We start from the raw sequence: 5,419 nt of genomic DNA on the forward strand, positions 1-5,419 counted from the left end.
AAGATCTTGTTGGACTCTATAAATAAGGAGCCAAAAACCTAACCCTAGCCATCACAAATTTTCGCCCCCTACCCTAATTTTCGCCCCTCTCATCTTTTCCATGCTCTCTCAATTTTCTTCTACCTTACTCCATTAATCCTTCATCCTTTGAGAGGAAATTGAAGTTTAATCCGAGGATATTGAAGAACCAAGTCTCTACTTTGTTTCTACCGATTGTTTTTCTCTAAAAAGGTATTTTGTTTATGAGTTCTTCTTATTCTTCTTCTACTTCTTCTTTTTCTTCTTTCTAACCGATTAATCGGTCTTCTTGAACCCTCATGCATCTTAGTTGAGTGAAAGTGGGATAAAAGGGATGTGGGAATATGTTCATGTGTGTGTGTGTGGCGTGTGTGCCGTGTGTGCGTGTGTGTGTGTGGCGTGTGTGTGTGTCGTGTGGTGTGTGTGTGTTGTGATGTGTAGAGTGTGTTTGATGGTTAAATATTCTTGTGTGATAAACATGATCTTGATTAATTAATAATGTTAAGATAAGTCAATGGAAAAAGGGAAAAGAGGTTTTGAGACATGCATGAGTAAGAGTAGTATTGAACCTAATTTGTGATATGTGCCTATGTAATTAAAAGGTGAAACTTCGGTTGCGAAGCCGGATAACGGAAAAGCGAAACTACTTGAAAACTAAGCAGTCGAGGTGGGCTTTACTCTAAAAACTCTCTTACATTTTTATCTAAATGTTGTTTGGTGTTATAAGGGTGGTTTAATTGTTATGCCATGCCTATGTTGAAAGTGTCTTTTGTGAGAAGCATGCCATAAGTGTTGCAATATTGTTGTGCTTGTGAAGCGATGCTTCTTAAATGATGATCCCTAGGAGCTTGGAAATATTATGAATGTGAAGCGATGCTTCTTGAATTGTTGAATTGTTGAATGTTGTACAAGGACTGGTGAGAATTTTTTAAATGCGAATGTGATTACATGGGACTATGTTGAAATGTTGCGATGCTTAGACTTGGACTTTGAACCTAGCATGCTTTAGCTATACTATCACAGCGCTTGTACCAACACTAGAAACGTGGAAGAACTAGTATAAGGCCGTTAGTGTATGTGGAGATTCGACGAAACATGAATGGAAAGCGCACGAATAGTTATCTTAAGAACGAGAACCTTGGACGCGACGTTACCCTTGTACCACCATCTTTTGACTTTTATACACTTTCGCAGCACCCTTTGAGATCACGCAATTTCTATTCTTTTCCACCTTTGTGACGGTGCTGACTTGTTCCTTTCCCCTTTTTTGTAGATGGTCCAACCCTATCACGCCCTTATGCGTCGCCGTTACGCCAAGAATAGGAACTTTCCGTAGAACGCTATAGGGAGCTGGAATGGGACGGGAACCAGTTCCTCTTGAACTTCGTCACCGATTTCTACGGCCATTGGCTGGATGCTTACGCATACGGAACTACCCATCACGAGGGAATCATGCGACTTATCCATATACTGCCTTCCCCTTGGAGCGAGTGGACCGCTCACGCCTCAGTATCCTACACTTGGTTTAGCCCTCCCAAATACACGCCTCGAGGAGACTTCGTCGGCCTAATATGAGTCTTACATCCGGCCATGTCTGCCGCCGTTGACGGACCTCCACTCCATCCGCCAACGCAAAGGTACTCGCCAGGAGCAGCACGTCGAATGAAGTATCGCGATGACGAGGAACCGCACGTTGCTCGCGTTCCCCGTAGAAGGACCCTTAGGATGCGCGTTTCGGCCCCTCGAAACCTGATCATAAGCGATTTTGTTTTTCCTTTCCCCATGTTTTGAATTCTAGAACTTCTATTTACGTTATTATTTCTTCAGCGATTGTATCGTTTCTTTTTCGTTCATTGTACCAAGACCTTTTGAGATCCTTTTGAGATTTAATGGGAAATTCGCACCTTTTGTTTTATCATCTTGCAACGAGCCGTCTTCACTCTTTTCTACCCCTATTGTGTAAATATACTTGCTCGTTCTATTATCTTCCAAGTGTTTTCCACCTTGTGGTGCAACTTTGTTATGTTCGCACAACTGTTTTCTTTACAACTATTATTGTGTGGTCTTTCTTTAGACCCTACTTGTGAATTAGTTGAAAATTTCTTTTCCTTTCCTTTCAAAGTACCCTATCACTGCCTTGAGTTCTAAATAAGTGCGCTAACAACTCGAGTGTGATAAATCAGAATGCCGCCTAGACGCAACGTGAGGAACGAGGAACCTACCTCCCAGGCTTCGGTAGAAGAAAGCGTGACGCAACCTAGGCCGCCGTCACCACCACCTCCACCACCTCCACCACCCCCACGAGTAGATAGGGAAGTTGTGAAGCTGTTCCTTGACCAAAAGCCTCCTACCTTCGACGGGATGGGTGAACCTGCGAAAGCTGAAACTTGGATACGTGCCTTAGAACGCATCTTCAAGACCTTAGTGTGCAACGATGCGGAGAAGATGATACGTAGGCCTTTTTGTGGGATCCCCCGATTTTTGGTGGGCCCTTTAAGTTAAAGACCATCCCCGGATCGCATGGGCGAGATGACTTGGGAAGAATTAAAGGGCCGAGGTTTAGGGAAAAATCGTCCCCAAAAGGCTACCGCAAGGCAAAGCCCCCAGTTTCACAACCTTCCCCCAAGGACGTACACCCCGTGGCGGGTATAAAAGAAAAACTTTGTGACATAACCCGCTATGCCCCAAAAACAAAACCGATACCGATGAAAGCGGCTGATAAGTTTCTTGGGGGCCTTAGGCACGAGATTAGGATGGCATTGGCGGTCGGGGAAACCCCTTTACGTGGGGGCCCGGGGCCCCCACCCCTCGCGCTCGATGTTGGGGCCACAATGCCCAAGGAGGGAGCGGGGAAAAATGGGGCCCGGCACTACCCCTCCATGAATAAGGGGGAGATGGGAGGGGGTAGGACTCAACGAAAAAAGCGCCCCGGGCCCTCCCGGGAATTTGGGCCGCCGTACGGGGGAAACAGACCGTTCAATAAAGGACGCCCCCGGTCCCGGGCCCCCCGGTGTGGCGTTTGCCCCCGAAATCCCAATTTGGGGGCGGTTAGGGGGCCGAACTGGAATGGGTGCTTCAACTGTGGGGGGAACGGTAATTCCCCTAGGGGTGCCCGGGGTGGGAAACGGGGGGAAGGGTCGAGGGGGAAAAATGGGCGGGGCCGGGTGGGCGGAGGGGCGCCACCTACGAGCTGGGGAAAACAGGGGGAGTGGGCCGCTGCGGCTACGCGACTGCCCAAGATTTCCCCCCGGGCTAGAGTTTACGCCATTAGTGGTCCCCGGATTGACGGGGAAAACCCCGGGGTGGAAACCCTAGGGGGTATAGGCGAAATCCTCAATACCCCTATTGTTGTTTTGTTTGACACGGGCGCTCTCATTCGTTCTCTCGAGTTATGTGTGCGAAAACCAAGCTTCCCCTTTTGGAAGTCTTAACATGGATGATGGTGTCCCCGGGGGGAGGGATAGTAGAGATTTCTTTTTTTGGAACATAAAAACCCAAGCTAGGAGAGCTTAAACTAGTTCCCTACGCCCTGCGAGTTATAACGATGAGAGACGTTACGTAATCTTTGGAATGGATTGGTTAGCCCCAACTTTGGGGATTTTTTTGGAAGGGAAAAGGCCCAATAACCACAAACCCCCGGGGATGGAACCCCCCGTGTACCCCCGGAATCTCGATGAACCGACGAATCCTATAGTCTCCCCGTTACAAGACCCATTTTTAAAGAGGGCCGGCTTTCCCTTTTCTTTTCCACGGAGAAGAGAAGGAGGAACGGGCCCGAAAACGGGGCGTCGTACGAGACTTTTTGGGCGTTTTCCCCCGGGTTTCGGACCGCCGAATGGCGGTTGAGTTTGATCGATCTCGAACACAGCCCCGCCCTATCGAAGGGACCGTCCTGGGGCTGGGAGTTAGAGGAATTAAAGGTTTAGTGCAAAAAGCTCATGGATTTAGGTTTCGTTAGGCCCGGGGTTTCGCCTGGGCGCACCGGTGCTCTTCGTTAAAAAAGAAAAAAGGGGCCCGATGAAATGTGTATCGACTATAAAAGTTGAACACATTGAGCCGAAAAAAGTACCCTTTTCCGAGGATAGGCGACCTTTGATCAACTCCAGGGGGCCCAGTGTTTTCTAAGATGGATTTGAAGTCGGATACCACCCCGGTGAAAATGCGAAAAGGGGGATATCTCCAAAACCGCTTCCAAGGGGGATATGGTCACTATGAGTTCGTTGTGATCCGTTCGGTCGACGAATGCCCCCGGGCCCTTTTTTATGGACTTGATGAACCGAGTTTTTCCCCCCGTACCTAGATACGTTCGTCTTAGTATTCATAGATGATATCTTAGTCTTTCTCGGGGACGAGATGGAGCAACCGGGGCCCCGGAATCGCGGCAGACGTTGAGGAAGGAGGAAAGGGATGCCGGAATTTGGGAAGTGTGAATTAGGTGAAGGAAATCGACTTATTGGGGCCCGTGTCGCGGGAAAGGGAAACCAGTGGACCCCGCCAAGGTTGAGGGGGGTTAACAGTGGAAGTCGCCATCGGCCGCCGGGCGAGATTCGGAGTTTCCGGGGTTTTGGGGGGATACTACGGAATATTCATAGAAAAAGGGGTTTTCCCAAGGAAAAGCGAGACCAATGACCCGGCGGCTCGAAAGGAATCAAGGTGGAAACTGGATGTCGGAGTGTGAAACGGGTTCCAAATTTTGAAGGAGAAATTGACCACCGCACCGGGGTTAGGTTTTTGCGGGCTTTGGGGGAACTACGTGGTTTTCCCGGAAACCCGAAAGTCGGATTGGGGTGCGTGTTGATCGGAACAACAAGGTGATCCCTTTCGCGTCGCGGCAAATTTAAGCGCACGGTTGAAATTTCCCCCCCCACGATTTAGAGTTAGCCCCGGTAGTCGCCCCAAAAATTTGGAGGGGCCCCTCTACGGAGTTAGGTGTGAAATCTTTACGGGCCATAAAGTTTGAAGTACTTTTTTGACGGAAAAGGGCTGAACATGCGACCGGGGTCTTTGAGCTAGTGAAGGATTACGATTTGTGGTATCAAAACCCCTGACGAAAAAAGCGTAATGGAATGCTTTGGGCCCTAGAGACCATTCGCAACTTTTGTCTTTCTAACGAAGAGGAAAGTTTAGTACGAGTTGAGTAAGTTGCGGATAGAAGTAGTTAGAACACCCGATACAGTGGAAGGTGAATGGGCCCCGTTAAATAGAAAGAATTTTATCTAAGAACGGGATCGTTGCATCCCCAACGACTAGATGTGAGATTAGAGGAGATTCAGTCGAAGTGAGCCGGTGAATGGAAATTTTGCGGGCTTGACAACGCTCTCACCTTTGAAGGGAGGCTGGTGTGTGCCCAATTGACGAGGGACTTGGGAACCCAGATCAAAGGGGAAACCCACGAAACCCT

Source organism: Salvia hispanica, chromosome 6 (assembly GCF_023119035.1).
Source record: "Salvia hispanica cultivar TCC Black 2014 chromosome 6, UniMelb_Shisp_WGS_1.0, whole genome shotgun sequence".
Lineage (NCBI taxonomy): Eukaryota > Viridiplantae > Streptophyta > Magnoliopsida > Lamiales > Lamiaceae > Salvia > Salvia hispanica.